The sequence below is a fragment of the Dipodomys merriami genome, unplaced genomic scaffold (genome assembly GCF_024711535.1).
Source record: "Dipodomys merriami isolate MVZ:Mamm:240054 unplaced genomic scaffold, mDipMer1.0.p SCAF_33, whole genome shotgun sequence".
Lineage (NCBI taxonomy): Eukaryota > Metazoa > Chordata > Mammalia > Rodentia > Heteromyidae > Dipodomys > Dipodomys merriami.
Genome location: NW_027204826.1, coordinates 8,543,807 through 8,565,798, shown reverse-complemented (window position 1 = coordinate 8,565,798; position 21,992 = coordinate 8,543,807). Strand labels below are relative to the sequence as shown.

The 21,992-nt window shown below is 63.9% G+C and overlaps 14 non-coding genes across 14 annotated transcripts; all 14 read left to right on the top strand.

The window, feature by feature from the left end:
• Positions 1 to 210: 210 nt before the first annotated feature.
• LOC138842195 (small nucleolar RNA SNORD116) lies at positions 211 to 307 on the top strand. The gene has a single exon (XR_011376646.1). It is a non-coding gene; the product is annotated as a small nucleolar RNA SNORD116 (small nucleolar RNA).
• A 976-nt stretch (positions 308 to 1,283) lies between these two features.
• On the top strand, positions 1,284 to 1,377 carry LOC138842173 (small nucleolar RNA SNORD116). The gene has a single exon (XR_011376625.1). It is a non-coding gene; the product is annotated as a small nucleolar RNA SNORD116 (small nucleolar RNA).
• Positions 1,378 to 3,470: 2,093 nt separating this feature from the next.
• Positions 3,471 to 3,567, top strand: LOC138842193 (small nucleolar RNA SNORD116). The gene has a single exon (XR_011376644.1). It is a non-coding gene; the product is annotated as a small nucleolar RNA SNORD116 (small nucleolar RNA).
• A 976-nt stretch (positions 3,568 to 4,543) lies between these two features.
• On the top strand, positions 4,544 to 4,637 carry LOC138842172 (small nucleolar RNA SNORD116). Its single transcript, XR_011376624.1, has one exon. It is a non-coding gene; the product is annotated as a small nucleolar RNA SNORD116 (small nucleolar RNA).
• A 2,092-nt stretch (positions 4,638 to 6,729) lies between these two features.
• Positions 6,730 to 6,826, top strand: LOC138842192 (small nucleolar RNA SNORD116). The gene has a single exon (XR_011376643.1). It is a non-coding gene; the product is annotated as a small nucleolar RNA SNORD116 (small nucleolar RNA).
• A 996-nt stretch (positions 6,827 to 7,822) lies between these two features.
• On the top strand, positions 7,823 to 7,916 carry LOC138842170 (small nucleolar RNA SNORD116). Its single transcript, XR_011376622.1, has one exon. It is a non-coding gene; the product is annotated as a small nucleolar RNA SNORD116 (small nucleolar RNA).
• Positions 7,917 to 10,009: 2,093 nt separating this feature from the next.
• LOC138842191 (small nucleolar RNA SNORD116) lies at positions 10,010 to 10,106 on the top strand. The gene has a single exon (XR_011376642.1). It is a non-coding gene; the product is annotated as a small nucleolar RNA SNORD116 (small nucleolar RNA).
• Positions 10,107 to 11,082: 976 nt separating this feature from the next.
• LOC138842169 (small nucleolar RNA SNORD116) lies at positions 11,083 to 11,176 on the top strand. The gene has a single exon (XR_011376621.1). It is a non-coding gene; the product is annotated as a small nucleolar RNA SNORD116 (small nucleolar RNA).
• A 2,088-nt stretch (positions 11,177 to 13,264) lies between these two features.
• On the top strand, positions 13,265 to 13,361 carry LOC138842190 (small nucleolar RNA SNORD116). Its single transcript, XR_011376641.1, has one exon. It is a non-coding gene; the product is annotated as a small nucleolar RNA SNORD116 (small nucleolar RNA).
• Positions 13,362 to 14,337: 976 nt separating this feature from the next.
• LOC138842209 (small nucleolar RNA SNORD116) lies at positions 14,338 to 14,431 on the top strand. The gene has a single exon (XR_011376659.1). It is a non-coding gene; the product is annotated as a small nucleolar RNA SNORD116 (small nucleolar RNA).
• A 2,098-nt stretch (positions 14,432 to 16,529) lies between these two features.
• Positions 16,530 to 16,626, top strand: LOC138842189 (small nucleolar RNA SNORD116). The gene has a single exon (XR_011376640.1). It is a non-coding gene; the product is annotated as a small nucleolar RNA SNORD116 (small nucleolar RNA).
• A 976-nt stretch (positions 16,627 to 17,602) lies between these two features.
• On the top strand, positions 17,603 to 17,696 carry LOC138842207 (small nucleolar RNA SNORD116). The gene has a single exon (XR_011376657.1). It is a non-coding gene; the product is annotated as a small nucleolar RNA SNORD116 (small nucleolar RNA).
• A 2,090-nt stretch (positions 17,697 to 19,786) lies between these two features.
• On the top strand, positions 19,787 to 19,883 carry LOC138842211 (small nucleolar RNA SNORD116). The gene has a single exon (XR_011376661.1). It is a non-coding gene; the product is annotated as a small nucleolar RNA SNORD116 (small nucleolar RNA).
• A 975-nt stretch (positions 19,884 to 20,858) lies between these two features.
• LOC138842168 (small nucleolar RNA SNORD116) lies at positions 20,859 to 20,952 on the top strand. Its single transcript, XR_011376620.1, has one exon. It is a non-coding gene; the product is annotated as a small nucleolar RNA SNORD116 (small nucleolar RNA).
• The last annotated feature ends 1,040 nt before the right edge of the window (positions 20,953 to 21,992 follow it).

Genomic DNA, 21,992 nt, shown 5'->3' with positions numbered 1-21,992 from the left:
GCCCGGCCTGCTCCCTGTCCCGCCGTGGACAGTGCATCGGCCCCGGGGAGAGAGAGGTGAGCCTTACTGGGCCCAAGGGGGGTCCGTGGTGGTCCTTGGTGTGGGTGGGAGCTGCTCAAGGCTTGCCATTTGGCGTTGCGGCAAATGTCCTGGCCAGTGCTGCTCGCGCCCCGCGGGCCGGGTCCCGCTCGGCGCCCAGAGCCTGTGCTTGGATCGATGATGATTCCCCAAAAAAACATTCCTTGGAAAAGCTGAACAAAATGAGTGAAAACTCACTCCCGTCTCCGCTCATCGGTGACTGAGGTCCGGCACTTTTTGCACGAGCCAGCTAGTGTAGGAGCCAGGAAGGCCTTTCCCTCACACGCATTTGTGCCCCAGCACGGGCGGCAGCCCTAGACAGGTAGCCGGCCATCGCAGTGGGCCCTGGCACTCACCGTTCCTTTCTCCAGTGGGGCTTGCCTGTGAGGCCGAGGTTTGGCCGACTCGTCTGGGTCTCGCTTCTGCTCAAGTGTCTAGAGCTGCCAGCCAACCAGTTAGTAGCACATCCTTGCCCTGCTTGCCGACTCCGTGGTCTTGGGCCGCGTGGGCGCCGTCGGGCTGCCAGTCCCTTGTCCAGGGGACCAATAGGCAGCGTTTGAAAGGCATACACCCGCAAACGGCTGCCTTGGACACACCGCAACGCATAGATTCCCAACAACCAATCCCTTCACCACCACCGTCTCACACTTGCACAAAGAAACCCCAACCCCCAGGCACAGGCACACGACCACACACGCACGTGCGCCCGTTCACACACACGCGCGCACACACATCCTGTGCGACTAATGGGCCCCAAGTTTTGCTTGCCTTCCTAGGAGCTGTTGTGCTCATGTGCCAGACAAGCCCTGTGAGGGTGGGATAGGAGAGTGAAAGAGAGCTGTGGAGCTAGGGCAGGGCGGGAGTTTTGCGTGACGGGTCAGCCATTGGCCTTGGTTCTTTTCTCAACGGCCCTCTTGATTGCTCTTGGCTCCCAGGCGCTGATTTCCCAGGAGACCTTCGGTCAGCAGGGCCTCGGGTTGGCAGCCAGGCCCAGAGAGCCGTGTAGCCTTGAAGGGGCGCGAGCCGCCCGGCCTGCTGCGTCGTGACCCGCCGTGGACAGTGCGTCGGCCCCGAGGAGAGAGGGAGGTAAGCCTGGCTGTGGCCGAGGGGGTCCCACTGTCCTCGGTGTGGGTTGGAGCTTGGCCTGCCCCGAGCTGCTGGCGCCCAGCGTGCCGTGTGCTGCTTGGCGCCCAGCGGGTGTGCTTGGATCGATGATGACTCCCCAAAATAACATTCCTTGGAAGCTGAACAAAATGAGTGAAAACTCTATAACCGTCGTTCTCATCGTGACTGAGGTCCAGAGTCAGGCAGTGTAGGAGCGGGGCCCGAGTTGCAGTCGCACACATTCTTTGCACCTGCGGGGCGCTGGCTGAAGACCGCCTCGCTGGCACTCAGACACTGCCATCCTGGGCTTGCTGTGGGTTGGGAGCACGCTCGCTCTGTGGGGCAGTTTGGTTGGATGGATGGAGGCCACGCCCAGCGTGTGCCCGCGATGGGCATCCCTGGCCTCTGGCCGGCTGGGCTGTGACGGGGCAGCCGGTGGGTGGCTTGTGTCCCCGGGTAGGAAGAGGAGGAGGCGCCTAGGTGTTTGGCAGATGTGCGCTTGGTGATTGGATCCCCAGGACCGTGCCCTCAGGAGACGAGTGTGTGGTGTTGAGGTCTTGTGGCCCGAGGTGCGTGTGGCCGAGGTTTGGGTTAGCCCACCCCCGCAGGCTTGGTGTTGGTCTCCCAGAGACCAAGTCTGGCTGCCCAGAGGTTCCGCGTTGAGGGTATGGGGAAGGAGAGCCCGCCTTGGGGCGGACAGTGGAGCCAGCTAGGAGAGGATTGGGTCCCTGTTGGCATTCGGGGAGTGGGAGGAGTGCGCAGTGCAGGGGGGGGGGTAGGTTTGTCGGTGGCAGTGGCCAGGGCTGAGGTCCCAATGGGGCGGGCGGGCGGGCGGGCGGGCGGGCAGGGAGCTACAGTGGGGCTGGTTTGGGCCCTGTGGTCATTATGTGCTCTGGTCCCCTGCAGGCGCATTTGGTGCATTGGGGGGCCGGGAGGGGGGTGTGTGTGCGGTTTCAATCGCCCGGGCCCTTTGGGGGAATCCACCCCCGGGGGTGCAGAGCGCGGTGCGGCCAGGCCCAGGATTGACTTGAGGCAGAGTGTGGGGCCTGGGCAGAGACTGTCCCCTGAGTTTTCTTCCTGGTCTGGGGACAGCCTTGGGCAGGGCGTGCGGTGTGATGGTGGCGGGCGCTTGTCCCCCGCCGGCAGCGCAGGTTGCGCAGGCCTGTGGGGAGGAGGCTGAGGAGTCCCGCGGTTGGCCCGTGGGGTGCGACGGAGGTGTGGGTGCGGGTCCTTGCCCAAAGCACTAGCAGACCGTTAGCGGGACTGTGGCAGTCGAGGCAAGCCGGTGGATGCTTGCATGGTCTGGCCAGGATAGGCAGAGTGGGCAGGCCTTGGGCCGGCTGGGTCTAGGCCAGTAGGGCAGTCATGGCTTCGTGTCGGGGGGACATTGGGCAGGCTCTGTGTTTCTCTGTGTTGGGCAGGGCCTTGTGAATTGGGGCTCCGAGGAGCCTGCCATCAGCAGGCGGCTCAGAGGCGTCCCCAGTCCTCCCCCGACAGCGGGCAGACGGCTTGGCAGAGTCCGTGCAGGAGGGTTGAAGGAGAAGCAGCTTAGCGCGGGCGCCCCTTGGGCCCTGTTGGCGGTACGACGATGCTGGTGAAAGGAGACGGGCTTTGAGTGGCAGACGCTGCATGGATGTGTGCAGGTGGCGGGCAGAGATTTCAAGGCGTGGTCCTGCGACACTACACAGGACTGGGTAGTGGGTCAGGGTAGCTGGCCCACACCAACCTGACGCCCACGCGAAACCCGCACACCCGCACACCCACGAACAGACACACACGCAACACAGGCACGCATGCCCCCACCCACGGGCCCCCTCATCTGGCTTGGGAGACCCCGAGCGCTGTCACAGGCGCATGGTCGTGCCGCAAACCCTTGAGGAGGGTGGCACCGGAAAGCAGAAGACAGATAGCTGTGGAGCTGGGGCAAGCTGGGAGTTGGCGTGACGGGTCAGCCCTTGGCCTTGTTCCTTTTCCTCAAAGGCGCTCTTGATTGTTCTTGGTCCCCAGGCGCTGATTTCGGGACCTCGGAGTGCATGCCAGGCCCAGGGAGCAGTGTAGCCTTGAAGGGGCGCGAGCCGCCCGGCCTGCTCCCTGTCCCGCCGTGGACAGTGCATCGGCCCCGGGGTAGAGAGAGGTGAGCCTTACTGGGCCCAAGGGGGGTCCGTGGTGGTCCTTGGTGTGGGTGGGAGCTGCTCAAGGCTTGCCATTTGGCGTTGCGGCAAATGTCCTGGCCAGTGCTGTTCGCGCCCCGCGGGCCGGGTCCCGCTCGGCGCCCAGAGCCTGTGCTTGGATCGATGATGATTCCCCAAAAAAACATTCCTTGGAAAAGCTGAACAAAATGAGTGAAAACTCACTCCCGTCTCCGCTCATCGGTGACTGAGGTCCGGCACTTTTTGCACGAGCCAGCTAGTGTAGGAGCCAGGAAGGCCTTTCCCTCACACGCATTTGTGCCCCAGCACGGGCGGCAGCCCTAGACAGGTAGCCGGCCATCGCAGTGGGCCCTGGCACTCACCGTTCCTTTCTCCAGTGGGGCTTGCCTGTGAGGCCGAGGTTTGGCCGACTCGTCTGGGTCTCGCTTCTGCTCAAGTGTCTAGAGCTGCCAGCCAACCAGTTAGTAGCACATCCTTGCCCTGCTTGCCGACTCCGTGGTCTTGGGCCGCGTGGGCGCCGTCGGGCTGCCAGTCCCTTGTCCAGGGGACCAATAGGCAGCGTTTGAAAGGCATACACCCGCAAACGGCTGCCTTGGACACACCGCAACGCATAGATTCCCAACAACCAATCCCTTCACCACCACCGTCTCACACTTGCACAAAGAAACCCCAACCCCCAGGCACAGGCACACGACCACACACGCACGTGCGCCCGTTCACACACACGCGCGCACACACATCCTGTGCGACTAATGGGCCCCAAGTTTTGCTTGCCTTCCTAGGAGCTGTTGTGCTCATGTGCCAGACAAGCCCTGTGAGGGTGGGATAGGAGAGTGAAAGAGAGCTGTGGAGCTAGGGCAGGGCGGGAGTTTTGCGTGACGGGTCAGCCATTGGCCTTGGTTCTTTTCTCAACGGCCCTCTTGATTGCTCTTGGCTCCCAGGCGCTGATTTCCCAGGAGACCTTCGGTCAGCAGGGCCTCGGGTTGGCAGCCAGGCCCAGAGAGCCGTGTAGCCTTGAAGGGGCGCGAGCCGCCCGGCCTGCTGCGTCGTGACCCGCCGTGGACAGTGCGTCGGCCCCGAGGAGAGAGGGAGGTAAGCCTGGCTGTGGCCGAGGGGGTCCCACTGTCCTCAGTGTGGGTTGGAGCTTGGCCTGCCCCGAGCTGCTGGCGCCCAGCGTGCCGTGTGCTGCTTGGCGCCCAGCGGGTGTGCTTGGATCGATGATGACTCCCCAAAATAACATTCCTTGGAAGCTGAACAAAATGAGTGAAAACTCTATAACCGTCGTTCTCATCGTGACTGAGGTCCAGAGTCAGGCAGTGTAGGAGCGGGGCCCGAGTTGCAGTGGCACACATTCTTTGCACCTGCGGGGCGCTGGCTGAAGACCGCCTCGCTGGCACTCAGACACTGCCATCCTGGGCTTGCTGTGGGTTGGGAGCACGCTCGCTCTGTGGGGCAGTTTGGTTGGATGGATGGAGGCCACGCCCAGCGTGTGCCCGCGATGGGCATCCCTGGCCTCTGGCCGGCTGGGCTGTGACGGGGCAGCCGGTGGGTGGCTTGTGTCCCCGGGTAGGAAGAGGAGGAGGCGCCTAGGTGTTTGGCAGATGTGCGCTTGGTGATTGGATCCCCAGGACCGTGCCCTCAGGAGACGAGTGTGTGGTGTTGAGGTCTTGTGGCCCGAGGTGCGTGTGGCCGAGGTTTGGGTTAGCCCACCCCCGCAGGCTTGGTGTTGGTCTCCCAGAGACCAAGTCTGGCTGCCCAGAGGTTCCGCGTTGAGGGTATGGGGAAGGAGAGCCCGCCTTGGGGCGGACAGTGGAGCCAGCTAGGAGAGGATTGGGTCCCTGTTGGCATTCGGGGAGTGGGAGGAGTGCGCAGTGCAGGGGGGGGGGTAGGTTTGTCGGTGGCAGTGGCCAGGGCTGAGGTCCCAATGGGGCGGGCGGGCGGGCGGGCGGGCGGACAGGGAGCTACAGTGGGGCTGGTTTGGGCCCTGTGGTCATTATGTGCTCTGGTCCCCTGCAGGCGCATTTGGTGCATTGGGGGGCCGGGAGGGGGGTGTGTGTGCGGTTTCAATCGCCCGGGCCCTTTGGGGGAATCCACCCCCGGGGGTGCAGAGCGCGGTGCGGCCAGGCCCAGGATTGACTTGAGGCAGAGTGTGGGGCCTGGGCAGAGACTGTCCCCTGAGTTTTCTTCCTGGTCTGGGGACAGCCTTGGGCAGGGCGTGCGGTGTGATGGTGGCGGGCGCTTGTCCCCCGCCGGCAGCGCAGGTTGCGCAGGCCTGTGGGGAGGAGGCTGAGGAGTCCCGCGGTTGGCCCGTGGGGTGCGACGGAGGTGTGGGTGCGGGTCCTTGCCCAAAGCACTAGCAGACCGTTAGCGGGACTGTGGCAGTCGAGGCAAGCCGGTGGATGCTTGCATGGTCTGGCCAGGATAGGCAGAGTGGGCAGGCCTTGGGCCGGCTGGGTCTAGGCCAGTAGGGCAGTCATGGCTTCGTGTCGGGGGGACATTGGGCAGGCTCTGTGTTTCTCTGTGTTGGGCAGGGCCTTGTGAATTGGGGCTCCGAGGAGCCTGCCATCAGCAGGCGGCTCAGAGGCGTCCCCAGTCCTCCCCCGACAGCGGGCAGACGGCTTGGCAGAGTCCGTGCAGGAGGGTTGAAGGAGAAGCAGCTTAGCGCGGGGGCCCCTTGGGCCCTGTTGGCGGTACGACGATGCTGGTGAAAGGAGACGGGCTTTGAGTGGCAGACGCTGCATGGATGTGTGCAGGTGGCGGGCAGAGATTTCAAGGCGTGGTCCTGCGACACTACACAGGACTGGGTAGTGGGTCAGGGTAGCTGGCCCACACCAACCTGACGCCCACGCGAAACCCGCACACCCGCACACCCACGAACAGACACACACGCAACACAGGCACGCATGCCCCCACCCACGGGCCCCCTCATCTGGCTTGGGAGACCCCGAGCGCTGTCACAGGCGCATGGTCGTGCCGCAAACCCTTGAGGAGGGTGGCACCGGAAAGCAGAAGACAGATAGCTGTGGAGCTGGGGCAAGCTGGGAGTTGGCGTGACGGGTCAGCCCTTGGCCTTGTTCCTTTTCCTCAAAGGCGCTCTTGATTGTTCTTGGTCCCCAGGCGCTGATTTCGGGACCTCGGAGTGCATGCCAGGCCCAGGGAGCAGTGTAGCCTTGAAGGGGCGCGAGCCGCCCGGCCTGCTCCCTGTCCCGCCGTGGACAGTGCATCGGCCCCTGGGAGAGAGAGGTGAGCCTTACTGGGCCCAAGGGGGGTCCGTGGTGGTCCTTGGTGTGGGTGGGAGCTGCTCAAGGCTTGCCATTTGGCGTTGCGGCAAATGTCCTGGCCAGTGCTGCTCGCGCCCCGCGGGCCGGGTCCCGCTCGGCGCCCAGAGCCTGTGCTTGGATCGATGATGATTCCCCAAAAAAACATTCCTTGGAAAAGCTGAACAAAATGAGTGAAAACTCACTCCCGTCTCCGCTCATCGGTGACTGAGGTCCGGCACTTTTTGCACGAGCCAGCTAGTGTAGGAGCCAGGAAGGCCTTTCCCTCACACGCATTTGTGCCCCAGCACGGGCGGCAGCCCTAGACAGGTAGCCGGCCATCGCAGTGGGCCCTGGCACTCACCGTTCCTTTCTCCAGTGGGGCTTGCCTGTGAGGCCGAGGTTTGGCCGACTCGTCTGGGTCTCGCTTCTGCTCAAGTGTCTAGAGCTGCCAGCCAACCAGTTAGTAGCACATCCTTGCCCTGCTTGCCGACTCCGTGGTCTTGGGCCGCGTGGGCGCCGTCGGGCTGCCAGTCCCTTGTCCAGGGGACCAACAGGCAGCGTTTGAAAGGCATACACCCGCAAACGGCTGCCTTGGACACACCGCAACGCATAGACTCCCAACAACCAATCCCTTCACCACCACCGTCTCACACTTGCACAAAGAAACCCCAACCCCCAGGCACAGGCACACGACCACACACGCACGTGCGCCCGCTCACACACACGTTCGCACACACATCCTGTGCGACTAATGGGCCCCAAGTTTTGCTTGCCTTCCTAGGAGCTGTTGTGCTCATGGGCCAGACAAGCCCTGTGAGGGTGGGATAGGAGAGTGAAAGAGAGCTGTGGAGCTAGGGCAGGGCGGGAGTTTTGCGTGACGGGTCAGCCATTGGCCTTGGTTCTTTTCTCAACGGCCCTCTTGATTGCTCTTGGCTCCCAGGCGCTGATTTCCCAGGAGACCTTCGGTCAGCGGGGCCTCGGGTTGGCAGCCAGGCCCAGAGAGCCGTGTAGCCTTGAAGGGGCGCGAGCCGCCCGTCCTGCTGCGTCGTGACCCGCCGTGGACAGTGCGTCGGCCCCGAGGAGAGAGGGAGGTAAGCCTGGCTGTGGCCGAGGGGGTCCCACTGTCCTCGGTGTGGGTTGGAGCATGGCCTGCCCCGAGCTGCTGGCGCCCAGCGTGCCGTGTGCTGCTTGGCGCCCAGCGGGTGTGCTTGGAGCCCAGCGGGTGTGCTTGGATCGATGATGACTCCCCAAAATAACATTCCTTGGAAGCTGAACAAAATGAGTGAAAACTCTATAACCGTCGTTCTCATCGTGACTGAGGTCCAGAGTCAGGCAGTGTAGGAGCGGGGCCCGAGTTGCAGTCGCACACATTCTTTGCACCTGCGGGGCGCTGGCTGAAGACCGCCTCGCTGGCACTCAGACACTGCCATCCTGGGCTTGCTGTGGGTTGGGAGCACGCTCGCTCTGTGGGGCAGTTTGGTTGGATGGATGGAGGCCACGCCCAGCGTGTGCCCGCGATGGGCATCCCTGGCCTCTGGCCGGCTGGGCTGTGACGGGGCAGCCGGTGGGTGGCTTGTGTCCCCGGGTAGGAAGAGGAGGAGGCGCCTAGGTGTTTGGCAGATGTGCGCTTGGTGATTGGATCCCCAGGACCGTGCCCTCAGGAGACGAGTGTGTGGTGTTGAGGTCTTGTGGCCCGAGGTGCGTGTGGCCGAGGTTTGGGTTAGCCCACCCCCGCAGGCTTGGTGTTGGTCTCCCAGAGACCAAGTCTGGCTGCCCAGAGGTTCCGCGTTGAGAGTATGGGGAAGGAGAGCCCGCCTTGGGGCGGACAGTGGAGCCAGCTAGGAGAGGATTGGGTCCCTGTTGGCATTCGGGGAGTGGGAGGAGTGCGCAGTGCAGGGGGGGGGGTAGGTTTGTCGGGTGGCAGTGGCCAGGGCTGAGGTCCCAATGGGGCGGGCGGGCGGGCGGGCGGGCGGGCAGGGAGCTACAGTGGGGCTGGTTTGGGCCCTGTGGTCATTATGTGCTCTGGTCCCCTGCAGGCGCATTTGGTGCATTGGGGGGCCGGGAGGGGGGTGTGTGTGCGGTTTCAATCGCCCGGGCCCTTTGGGGGAATCCACCCCCGGGGGTGAAGAGCACGGTGCGGCCAGGCCCAGGATTGACTTGAGGCAGAGTGTGGGGCCTGGGCAGAGACTGTCCCCTGAGTTTTCTTCCTGGTCTGGGGACAGCCTTGGGCAGGGCGTGCGGTGTGATGGTGGCGGGCGCTTGTCCCCCGCCGGCAGCGCAGGTTGCGCAGGCCTGTGGGGAGGAGGCTGAGGAGTCCCGCGGTTGGCCCGTGGGGTGCGACGGAGGTGTGGGTGCGGGTCCTTGCCCAAAGCACTAGCAGACCGTTAGCGGGACTGTGGCAGTCGAGGCAAGCCGGTGGATGCTTGCATGGTCTGGCCAGGATAGGCAGAGTGGGCAGGCCTTGGGCCGGCTGGGTCTAGGCCAGTAGGGCAGTCATGGCTTCGTGTCGGGGGGACATTGGGCAGGCTCTGTGTTTCTCTGTGTTGGGCAGGGCCTTGTGAATTGGGGCTCCGAGGAGCCTGCCATCAGCAGGCGGCTCAGAGGCGTCCCCAGTCCTCCCCCGACAGCGGGCAGACGGCTTGGCAGAGTCCGTGCAGGAGGGTTGAAGGAGAAGCAGCTTAGCGCGGGGGCCCCTTGGGCCCTGTTGGCGGTACGACGATGCTGGTGAAAGGAGACGGGCTTTGAGTGGCAGACGCTGCATGGATGTGTGCAGGTGGCGGGCAGAGATTTCAAGGCGTGGTCCTGCGACACTACACAGGACTGGGTAGTGGGTCAGGGTAGCTGGCCCACACCAACCTGACGCCCACGCGAAACCCGCACACCCGCACACCCACGAACAGACACACACGCAACACAGGCACGCATGCCCCCACCCACGGGCCCCCTCATCTGGCTTGGGAGACCCCGAGCGCTGTCACAGGCGCATGGTCGTGCCGCAAACCCTTGAGGAGGGTGGCACCGGAAAGCAGAAGACAGATAGCTGTGGAGCTGGGGCAAGCTGGGAGTTGGCGTGACGGGTCAGCCCTTGGCCTTGTTCCTTTTCCTCAAAGGCGCTCTTGATTGTTCTTGGTCCCCAGGCGCTGATTTCGGGACCTCGGAGTGCATGCCAGGCCCAGGGAGCAGTGTAGCCTTGAAGGGGCGCGAGCCGCCCGGCCTGCTCCCTGTCCCGCCGTGGACAGTGCATCGGCCCCTGGGAGAGAGAGGTGAGCCTTACTGGGCCCAAGGGGGGTCCGTGGTGGTCCTTGGTGTGGGTGGGAGCTGCTCAAGGCTTGCCATTTGGCGTTGCGGCAAATGTCCTGGCCAGTGCTGCTCGCGCCCCGCGGGCCGGGTCCCGCTCGGCGCCCAGAGCCTGTGCTTGGATCGATGATGATTCCCCAAAAAAACATTCCTTGGAAAAGCTGAACAAAATGAGTGAAAACTCACTCCCGTCTCCGCTCATCGGTGACTGAGGTCCGGCACTTTTTGCACGAGCCAGCTAGTGTAGGAGCCAGGAAGGCCTTTCCCTCACACGCATTTGTGCCCCAGCACGGGCGGCAGCCCTAGACAGGTAGCCGGCCATCGCAGTGGGCCCTGGCACTCACCGTTCCTTTCTCCAGTGGGGCTTGCCTGTGAGGCCGAGGTTTGGCCGACTCGTCTGGGTCTCGCTTCTGCTCAAGTGTCTAGAGCTGCCAGCCAACCAGTTAGTAGCACATCCTTGCCCTGCTTGCCGACTCCGTGGTCTTGGGCCGCGTGGGCGCCGTCGGGCTGCCAGTCCCTTGTCCAGGGGACCAATAGGCAGCGTTTGAAAGGCATACACCCGCAAACGGCTGCCTTGGACACACCGCAACGCATAGACTCCCAACAACCAATCCCTTCACCACCACCGTCTCACACTTGCACAAAGAAACCCCAACCCCCAGGCACAGGCACACGACCACACACGCACGTGCGCCCGCTCACACACACGTTCGCACACACATCCTGTGCGACTAATGGGCCCCAAGTTTTGCTTGCCTTCCTAGGAGCTGTTGTGCTCATGGGCCAGACAAGCCCTGTGAGGGTGGGATAGGAGAGTGAAAGAGAGCTGTGGAGCTAGGGCAGGGCGGGAGTTTTGCGTGACGGGTCAGCCATTGGCCTTGGTTCTTTTCTCAACGGCCCTCTTGATTGCTCTTGGCTCCCAGGCGCTGATTTCCCAGGAGACCTTCGGTCAGCGGGGCCTCGGGTTGGCAGCCAGGCCCAGAGAGCCGTGTAGCCTTGAAGGGGCGCGAGCCGCCCGGCCTGCTGCGTCGTGACCCGCCGTGGACAGTGCGTCGGCCCCGAGGAGAGAGGGAGGTAAGCCTGGCTGTGGCCGAGGGGGTCCCACTGTCCTCGGTGTGGGTTGGAGCTTGGCCTGCCCCGAGCTGCTGGCACCCAGCGTGCCGTGTGCTGCTTGGCGCCCAGCGGGTGTGCTTGGATCGATGATGACTCCCCAAAATAACATTCCTTGGAAGCTGAACAAAATGAGTGAAAACTCTATAACCGTCGTTCTCATCGTGACTGAGGTCCAGAGTCAGGCAGTGTAGGAGCGGGGCCCGAGTTGCAGTGGCACACATTCTTTGCACCTGCGGGGCGCTGGCTGAAGACCGCCTCGCTGGCACTCAGACACTGCCATCCTGGGCTTGCTGTGGGTTGGGAGCACGCTCGCTCTGTGGGGCAGTTTGGTTGGATGGATGGAGGCCACGCCCAGCGTGTGCCCGCGATGGGCATCCCTGGCCTCTGGCCGGCTGGGCTGTGACGGGGCAGCCGGTGGGTGGCTTGTGTCCCCGGGTAGGAAGAGGAGGAGGCGCCTAGGTGTTTGGCAGATGTGCGCTTGGTGATTGGATCCCCAGGACCGTGCCCTCAGGAGACGAGTGTGTGGTGTTGAGGTCTTGTGGCCCGAGGTGCGTGTGGCCGAGGTTTGGGTTAGCCAACCCCCGCAGGCTTGGTGTTGGTCTCCCAGAGACCAAGTCTGGCTGCCCAGAGGTTCCGCGTTGAGGGTATGGGGAAGGAGAGCCCGCCTTGGGGCGGACAGTGGAGCCAGCTAGGAGAGGATTGGGTCCCTGTTGGCATTCGGGGAGTGGGAGGAGTGCGCAGTGCAGGGGGGGGGGGTAGGTTTGTCGGGTGGCAGTGGCCAGGGCTGAGGTCCCAATGGGGCGGGCGGGCGGGCGGGCGGGCAGGGAGCTACAGTGGGGCTGGTTTGGGCCCTGTGGTCATTATGTGCTCTGGTCCCCTGCAGGCGCATTTGGTGCATTGGGGGGCCGGGAGGGGGGTGTGTGTGCGGTTTCAATCGCCCGGGCCCTTTGGGGGAATCCACCCCCGGGGGTGCAGAGCGCGGTGCGGCCAGGCCCAGGATTGACTTGAGGCAGAGTGTGGGGCCTGGGCAGAGACTGTCCCCTGAGTTTTCTTCCTGGTCTGGGGACAGCCTTGGGCAGGGCGTGCGGTGTGATGGTGGCGGGCGCTTGTCCCGCGCCGGCAGCGCAGGTTGCGCAGGCCTGTGGGGAGGAGGCTGAGGAGTCCCGCGGTTGGCCCGTGGGGTGCGACGGAGGTGTGGGTGCGGGTCCTTGCCCAAAGCACTAGCAGACCGTTAGCGGGACTGTGGCAGTCGAGGCAAGCCGGTGGATGCTTGCATGGTCTGGCCAGGATAGGCAGAGTGGGCAGGCCTTGGGCCGGCTGGGTCTAGGCCAGTAGGGCAGTCATGGCTTCGTGTCGGGGGGACATTGGGCAGGCTCTGTGTTTCTCTGTGTTGGGCAGGGCCTTGTGAATTGGGGCTCCGAGGAGCCTGCCATCAGCAGGCGGCTCAGAGGCGTCCCCAGTCCTCCCCCGACAGCGGGCAGACGGCTTGGCAGAGTCCGTGCAGGAGGGTTGAAGGAGAAGCAGCTTAGCGCGGGGGCCCCTTGGGCCCTGTTGGCGGTACGACGATGCTGGTGAAAGGAGACGGGCTTTGAGTGGCAGACGCTGCATGGATGTGTGCAGGTGGCGGGCAGAGATTTCAAGGCGTGGTCCTGCGACACTACACAGGACTGGGTAGTGGGTCAGGGTAGCTGGCCCACACCAACCTGACGCCCACGCGAAACCCGCACACCCGCACACCCACGAACAGACACACGCAACACAGGCACGCATGCCCCCACCCACGGGCCCCCTCATCTGGCTTGGGAGACCCCGAGCGCTGTCACAGGCGCATGGTCGTGCCGCAAACCCTTGAGGAGGGTGGCACCGGAAAGCAGAAGACAGATAGCTGTGGAGCTGGGGCAAGCTGGGAGTTGGCGTGACGGGTCAGCCCTTGGCCTTGTTCCTTTTCCTCAAAGGCGCTCTTGATTGTTCTTGGTCCCCAGGCGCTGATTTCGGGACCTCGGAGTGCATGCCAGGCCCAGGGAGCAGTGTAGCCTTGAAGGGGCGCGAGCCGCCCGGCCTGCTCCCTGTCCCGCCGTGGACAGTGCATCGGCCCCTGGGAGAGAGAGGTGAGCCTTACTGGGCCCAAGGGGGGTCCGTGGTGGTCCTTGGTGTGGGTGGGAGCTGCTCAAGGCTTGCCATTTGGCGTTGCGGCAAATGTCCTGGCCAGTGCTGCTCGCGCCCCGCGGGCCGGGTCCCGCTCGGCGCCCAGAGCCTGTGCTTGGATCGATGATGATTCCCCAAAAAAACATTCCTTGGAAAAGCTGAACAAAATGAGTGAAAACTCACTCCCGTCTCCGCTCATCGGTGACTGAGGTCCGGCACTTTTTGCACGAGCCAGCTAGTGTAGGAGCCAGGAAGGCCTTTCCCTCACACGCATTTGTGCCCCAGCACGGGCGGCAGCCCTAGACAGGTAGCCGGCCATCGCAGTGGGCCCTGGCACTCACCGTTCCTTTCTCCAGTGGGGCTTGCCTGTGAGGCCGAGGTTTGGCCGACTCGTCTGGGTCTCGCTTCTGCTCAAGTGTCTAGAGCTGCCAGCCAACCAGTTAGTAGCACATCCTTGCCCTGCTTGCCGACTCCGTGGTCTTGGGCCGCGTGGGCGCCGTCGGGCTGCCAGTCCCTTGTCCAGGGGACCAACAGGCAGCGTTTGAAAGGCATACACCCGCAAACGGCTGCCTTGGACACACCGCAACGCATAGACTCCCAACAACCAATCCCTTCACCACCACCGTCTCACACTTGCACAAAGAAACCCCAACCCCCAGGCACAGGCACACGACCACACACGCACGTGCGCCCGCTCACACACACGTTCGCACACACATCCTGTGCGACTAATGGGCCCCAAGTTTTGCTTGCCTTCCTAGGAGCTGTTGTGCTCATGGGCCAGACAAGCCCTGTGAGGGTGGGATAGGAGAGTGAAAGAGAGCTGTGGAGCTAGGGCAGGGCGGGAGTTTTGCGTGACGGGTCAGCCATTGGCCTTGGTTCTTTTCTCAACGGCCCTCTTGATTGCTTTTGGCTCCCAGGCGCTGATTTCCCAGGAGACCTTCGGTCAGCGGGGCCTCGGGTTGGCAGCCAGGCCCAGAGAGCCGTGTAGCCTTGAAGGGGCGCGAGCCGCCCGGCCTGCTGCGTCGTGACCCGCCGTGGACAGTGCGTCGGCCCCGAGGAGAGAGGGAGGTAAGCCTGGCTGTGGCCGAGGGTGTCCCACTGTCCTCGGTGTGGGTTGGAGCTTGGCCTGCCCCGAGGTGCTGGCACCCAGCGTGCCGTGTGCTGCTTGGCGCCCAGCGGGTGTGCTTGGATCGATGATGACTCCCCAAAATAACATTCCTTGGAAGCTGAACAAAATGAGTGAAAACTCTATAACCGTCGTTGTCATCGTGACTGAGGTCCAGAGTCAGGCAGTGTAGGAGCGGGGCCCGAGTTGCAGTCGCACACATTCTTTGCACCTGCGGGGCGCTGGCTGAAGACCGCCTCGCTGGCACTCAGACACTGCCATCCTGGGCTTGCTGTGGGTTGGGAGCACGCTCGCTCTGTGGGGCAGTTTGGTTGGATGGATGGAGGCCACGCCCAGCGTGTGCCCGCGATGGGCATCCCTGGCCTCTGGCCGGCTGGGCTGTGACGGGGCAGCCGGTGGGTGGCTTGTGTCCCCGGGTAGGAAGAGGAGGAGGCGCCTAGGTGTTTGGCAGATGTGCGCTTGGTGATTGGATCCCCAGGACCGTGCCCTCAGGAGACGAGTGTGTGGTGTTGAGGTCTTGTGGCACGAGGTGCGCGTGGCCGAGGTTTGGGTTAGCCCACCCCCGCAGGCTTGGTGTTGGTCTCCCAGAGACCAAGTCTGGCTGCCCAGAGGTTCCGCGTTGAGGGTATGGGGAAGGAGAGCCCGCCTTGGGGCGGACAGTGGAGCCAGCTAGGAGAGGATTGGGTCCCTGTTGGCATTCGGGGAGTGGGAGGAGTGCGCAGTGCAGGGGGGGGTAGGTTTGTCGGGTGGCAGTGGCCAGGGCTGAGGTCCCAATGGGGCTGGCGGGCGGGCGGGCGGGCAGGGAGCTACAGTGGGGCTGGTTTGGGCCCTGTGGTCATTATGTGCTCTGGTCCCCTGCAGGCGCATTTGGTGCATTGGGGGGCCGGGAGGGGGGTGTGTGTGCGGTTTCAATCGCCCGGGCCCTTTGGGGGAATCCACCCCCGGGGGTGCAGAGCGCGGTGCGGCCAGGCCCAGGATTGACTTGAGGCAGAGTGTGGGGCCTGGGCAGAGACTGTCCCCTGAGTTTTCTTCCTGGTCTGGGGACAGCCTTGGGCAGGGTGTGCGGTGTGATGGTGGCGGGCGCTTGTGCCCTTAGTGTCCCCCGCCGGCAGCGCAGGTTGCGCAGGCCTGTGGGGAGGAGGCTGAGGAGTCCCGCGGTTGGCCCGTGGGGTGCGACGGAGGTGTGGGTGCGGGTCCTTGCCCAAAGCACTAGCAGACCGTTAGCGGGACTGTGGCAGTCGAGGCAAGCCGGTGGATGCTTGCATGGTCTGGCCAGGATAGGCAGAGTGGGCAGGCCTTGGGCCGGCTGGGTCTAGGCCAGTAGGGCAGTCATGGCTTCGTGTCGGGGGGACATTGGGCAGGCTCTGTGTTTCTCTGTGTTGGGCAGGGCCTTGTGAATTGGGGCTCCGAGGAGCCTGCCATCAGCAGGCGGCTCAGAGGCGTCCCCAGTCCTCCCCCGACAGCGGGCAGACGGCTTGGCAGAGTCCGTGCAGGAGGGTTGAAGGAGAAGCAGCTTAGCGCGGGCGCCCCTTGGGCCCTGTTGGCGGTACGACAATGCTGGTGAAAGGAGACGGGCTTTGAGTGGCAGACGCTGCATGGATGTGTGCAGGTGGCGGGCAGAGATTTCAAGGCGTGGTCCTGCGACACTACACAGGACTGGGTAGTGGGTCAGGGTAGCTGGCCCACACCAACCTGACGCCCACGCGAAACCCGCACACCCGCACACCCACGAACAGACACACACGCAACACAGGCACGCATGCCCCCACCCACGGGCCCCCTCATCCGGCTTGGGAGACCCCGAGCGCTGTCACAGGCACATGGTCGTGCCGCAAACCCTTGAGGAGGGTGGCACCGGAAAGCAGAAGACAGATAGCTGTGGAGCTGGGGCAAGCTGGGAGTTGGCGTGACGGGTCAGCCCTTGGCCTTGTTCCTTTTCCTCAAAGGCGCTCTTGATTGTTCTTGGTCCCCAGGCGCTGATTTCGGGACCTCGGAGTGCATGCCAGGCCCAGGGAGCAGTGTAGCCTTGAAGGGGCGCGAGCCGCCCGGCCTGCTCCCTGTCCCGCCGTGGACAGTGCATCGGCCCCGGGGAGAGAGAGGTGAGCCTTACTGGGCCCATGGGGGGTCCGTGGTGGTCCTTGGTGTGGGTGGGAGCTGCTCAAGGCTTGCCATTTGGCGTTGCGGCAAATGTCCTGGCCAGTGCTGCTCGCGCCCCGCGGGCCGGGTCCCGCTCGGCGCCCAGAGCCTGTGCTTGGATCGATGATGATTCCCCAAAAAAACATTCCTTGGAAAAGCTGAACAAAATGAGTGAAAACTCACTCCCGTCTCCGCTCATCGGTGACTGAGGTCCGGCACTTTTTGCACGAGCCAGCTAGTGTAGGAGCCAGGAAGGCCTTTCCCTCACACGCATTTGTGCCCCAGCACGGGCGGCAGCCCTAGACAGGTAGCCGGCTATCGCAGTGGGCCCTGGCACTCACCGTTCCTTTCTCCAGTGGGGCTTGCCTGTGAGGCCGAGGTTTGGCCGACTCGTCTGGGTCTCGCTTCTGCTCAAGTGTCTAGAGCTGCCAGCCAACCAGTTAGTAGCACATCCTTGCCCTGCTTGCCGACTCCGTGGTCTTGGGCCGCGTGGGCGCCGTTGGGCTGCCAGTCCCTTGTCCAGGGGACCAATAGGCAGCGTTTGAAAGGCATACACCCGCAAACGGCTGCCTTGGACACACCGCAACGCATAGATTCCCAACAACCAATCCCTTCACCACCACCGTCTCACACTTGCACAAAGAAACCCCAACCCCCAGGCACAGGCACACGAACACACACGCACGTGCGCCTGCTCACACACACGCGCGCACACACATCCTGTGCGACTAATGGGCCCCAAGTTTTGCTTGCCTTCCTAGGAGCTGTTGTGCTCATGGGCCAGACAAGCCCTGTGAGGGTGGGATAGGAGAGTGAAAGAGAGCTGTGGAGCTAGGGCAGGGCGGGAGTTTTGCGTGACGGGTCAGCCATTGGCCTTGGTTCTTTTCTCAACGGCCCTCTTGATTGCTCTTGGCTCCCAGGCGCTGATTTCCCAGGAGACCTTCGGTCAGCGGGGCCTCGGGTTGGCAGCCAGGCCCAGAGAGCCGTGTAGCCTTGAAGGGGCGCGAGCCGCCCGTCCTGCTGCGTCGTGACCCGCCGTGGACAGTGCGTCGGCCCAGAGGAGAGAGGGAGGTAAGCCTGGCTGTGGCCGAGGGGGTCCCACTGTCCTCGGTGTGGGTTGGAGCTTGGCCTGCCCCGAGCTGCTGGCGCCCAGCGTGCCGTGTGCTGCTTGGCGCCCAGCGGGTGTGCTTGGATCTATGATGACTCCCCAAAATAACATTCCTTGGAAGCTGAACAAAATGAGTGAAAACTCTATAACCGTCGTTCTCATCGTGACTGAGGTCCAGAGTCAGGCAGTGTAGGAGCGGGGCCCGAGTTGCAGTCGCACACATTCTTTGCACCTGCGGGGCGCTGGCTGAAGACCGCCTCGCTGGCACTCAGACACTGCCATCCTGGGCTTGCTGTGGGTTGGGAGCACGCTCGCTCTGTGGGGCAGTTTGGTTGGATGGATGGAGGCCACGCCCAGCGTGTGCCCGCGATGGGCATCCCTGGCCTCTGGCCGGCTGGGCTGTGACGGGGCAGCCGGTGGGTGGCTTGTGTCCCCGGGTAGGAAGAGGAGGAGGCGCCTAGGTGTTTGGCAGATGTGCGCTTGGTGATTGGATCCCCAGGACCGTGCCCTCAGGAGACGAGTGTGTGGTGTTGAGGTCTTGTGGCCCGAGGTGCGTGTGGCCGAGGTTTGGGTTAGCCCACCCCCGCAGGCTTGGTGTTGGTCTCCCAGAGACCAAGTCTGGCTGCCCAGAGGTTCCGCGTTGAGGGTATGGGGAAGGAGAGCCCGCGTTGGGGCGGACAGTGGAGCCAGCTAGGAGAGGATTGGGTCCCAGTTGGCATTCGGGGAGTGGGAGGAGTGCGCAGTGCAGGGGGGTGGGGTAGGTTTGGAGGGTGGCAGTGGCCAGGGCTGAGGTCCCAATGGGGCGGGCGGGCGGGCGGGCGGGCAGGGAGCTACAGTGGGGCTGGTTTGGGCCCTGTGGTCATTATGTGCTCTGGTCCCCTGCAGGCGCATTTGGTGCATTGGGGGGCCGGGAGGGGGGTGTGTGTGCGGTTTCAATCGCCCGGGCCCTTTGGGGGAATCCACCCCCGGGGGTGCAGAGCGCGGTGCGGCCAGGCCCAGGATTGACTTGAGGCAGAGTGTGGGGCCTGGGCAGAGACTGTCCCCTGAGTTTTCTTCCTGGTCTGGGGACAGCCTTGGGCAGGGCGTGCGGTGTGATGGTGGCGGGCGCTTGTCCCCCGCCGGCAGCGCAGGTTGCGCAGGCCTGTGGGGAGGAGGCTGAGGAGTCCCGCGGTTGGCCCGTGGGGTGCGACGGAGGTGTGGGTGCGGGTCCTTGCCCAAAGCACTAGCAGACCGTTAGCGGGACTGTGGCAGTCGAGGCAAGCCGGTGGATGCTTGCATGGTCTGGCCAGGATAGGCAGAGTGGGCAGGCCTTGGGCCGGCTGGGTCTAGGCCAGTAGGGCAGTCATGGCTTCGTGTCGGGGGGACATTGGGCAGGCTCTGTGTTTCTCTGTGTTGGGCAGGGCCTTGTGAATTGGGGCTCCGAGGAGCCTGCCATCAGCAGGCGGCTCAGAGGCGTCCCCAGTCCTCCCCCGACAGCGGGCAGACGGCTTGGCAGAGTCCGTGCAGGAGGTTTGAAGGAGAAGCAGCTTAGCGCGGGCGCCCCTTGGGCCCTGTTGGCGGTACGACGATGCTGGTGAAAGGAGACGGGCTTTGAGTGGCAGACGCTGCATGGATGTGTGCAGGTGGCGGGCAGAGATTTCAAGGCGTGGTCCTGCGACACTACACAGGACTGGGTAGTGGGTCAGGGTAGCTGGCCCACACCAACCTGACGCCCACGCGAAACCCGCGCACCCGCACACCCACGAACAGACACACACGCAACACAGGCACGCATGCCCCCACCCACGGGTCCCCTCATCTGGCTTGGGAGACCCCGAGCGCTGTCACAGGCGCATGGTCGTGCCGCAAACCCTTGAGGAGGGTGGCACCGGAAAGCAGAAGACAGATAGCTGTGGAGCTGGGGCAAGCTGGGAGTTGGCGTGACGGGTCAGCCCTTGGCCTTGTTCCTTTTCCTCAAAGGCGCTCTTGATTGTTCTTGGTCCCCAGGCGCTGATTTCGGGACCTCGGAGTGCATGCCAGGCCCAGGGAGCAGTGTAGCCTTGAAGGGGCGCGAGCCGCCCGGCCTGCTCCCTGTCCCGCCGTGGACAGTGCATCGGCCCCGGGGAGAGAGAGGTGAGACTTACTGGGCCCAAAGGGGGTCCGTGGTGGTCGTTGGTGTGGGTGGGAGCTGCTCAAGGCTTGCCATTTGGCGTTGCGGCAAATGTCCTGGCCAGTGCTGCTCGCGCCCCGCGGGCCGGGTCCCGCTCGGCGCCCAGAGCCTGTGCTTGTATCGATGATGATTCCCCAAAAAAACATTCCTTGGAAAAGCTGAACAAAATGAGTGAAAACTCACTCCCGTCTCCGCTCATCGGTGACTGAGGTCCGGCACTTTTTGCACGAGCCAGCTAGTGTAGGAGCCAGGAAGGCCATTCCCTCACACGCATTTGTGCCCCAGCACGGGCGGCAGCCCTAGACACTAGCCGGCCATCGCAGTGGGCCCTGGCACTCACCGTTCCTTTCTCCAGTGGGGCTTGCCTGTGAGGCCGAGGTTTGGCCGACTCGTCTGGGTCTCGCTTCTGCTCAAGTGTCTAGAGCTGCCAGCCAACCAGTTAGTAGCACATCCTTGCCCTGCTTGCCGACTCCGTGGTCTTGGGCCGCGTGGGCGCCGTCGGGCTGCCAGTCCCTTGTCCAGGGGACCAATAGGCAGCGTTTGAAAGGCATACACCCGCAAACGGCTGCCTTGGACACACCGCAACGCATAGATTCCCAACAACCAATCCCTTCACCACCACCGTCTCACACTTGCACAAAGAAACCCCAACCCCCAGGCACAGGCACACGAACACACACGCACGTGCGCCCGCTCACACACACGCGCGCACACACATCCTGTGCGACTAATGGGCCCCAAGTTTTGCTTGCCTTCCTAGGAGCTGTTGTGCTCATGGGCCAGACAAGCCCTGTGAGGGTGGGATAGGAGAGTGAAAGAGAGCTGTGGAGCTAGGGCAGGGCGGGAGTTTTGCGTGACGGGTCAGCCATTGGCCTTGGTTCTTTTCTCAACGGCCCTCTTGATTGCTCTTGGCTCCCAGGCGCTGATTTCCCAGGAGACCTTCGGTCAGCAGGGCCTCGGGTTGGCAGCCAGGCCCAGAGAGCCGTGTAGCCTTGAAGGGGCGCGAGCCGCCCGGCCTGCTGCTTCGTGACCCGCCGTGAACAGTGCGTTGGCCCCGAGGAGAGAGGGAGGTAAGCCTGGCTGTGGCCGAGGGGGTCCCACTGTCCTCGGTGTGGGTTGGAGCTTGGCCTGCCCCGAGCTGCTGGCGCCCAGTGTGCCGTGTGCTGCTTGGCGCCCAGTGGGTGTGCTTGGATCGATGATGACTCCCCAAAATAACATTCCTTGGAAGCTGAACAAAATGAGTGAAAACTCTATAACCGTCGTTCTCATCGTGACTGAGGTCCAGAGTCAGGCAGTGTAGGAGCGGGGCCCGAGTTGCAGTGGCACACATTCTTTGCACCTGTGGGGCGCTGGCTGAAGACCGCCTCGCTGGCACTCAGACACTGCCATCCTGGGCTTGCTGTGGGTTGGGAGCACGCTCGCTCTGTGGGGCAGTTTGGTTGGATGGATGGAGGCCACGCCCAGCGTGTGCCCGCGATGGGCATCCCTGGCCTCTGGCCGGCTGGGCTGTGACGGGGCAGCCGGTGGGTGGCTTGTGTCCCCGGGTAGGAAGAGGAGGAGGCGCCTAGGTGTTTGGCAGATGTGCGCTTGGTGATTGGATCCCCAGGACCGTGCCCTCAGGAGACGAGTGTGTGGTGTTGAGGTCTTGTGGCCCGAGGTGCGTGTGGCCGAGGTTTGGGTTAGCCCACCCCCGCAGGCTTGGTGTTGGTCTCCCAGAGACCAAGTCTGGCTGCCCAGAGGTTCCGCGTTGAGGGTATGGGGAAGGAGAGCCCGCATTGGGGCGGACAGTGGAGCCAGCTAGGAGAGGATTGGGTCCCAGTTGGCATTCGGGGAGTGGGAGGAGTGCGCAGTGCAGGGGGGTGGGGTAGGTTTGGAGGGTGGCAGTGGCCAGGGCTGAGGTCCCAATGGGGCGGGCGGGCGGGCGGGCGGGCAGGGAGCTACAGTGGGGCTGGTTTGGGCCCTGTGGTCATTATGTGCTCTGGTCCCCTGCAGGCGCATTTGGTGCATTGGGGGGCCGGGAGGGGGGTGTGTGTGCGGTTTCAATCGCCCGGGCCCTTTGGGGGAATCCACCCCCGGGGGTGCAGAGCGCGGTGCGGCCAGGCCCAGGATTGACTTGAGGCAGAGTGTGGGGCCTGGGCAGAGACTGTCCCCTGAGTTTTCTTCCTGGTCTGGGGACAGCCTTGGGCAGGGTGTGCGGTGTGATGGTGGCGGGCGCTTGTGCCCTTAGTGTCCCCCGCCGGCAGCGCAGGTTGCGCAGGCCTGTGGGGAGGAGGCTGAGGAGTCCCGCGGTTGGCCCGTGGGGTGCGACGGAGGTGTGGGTGCG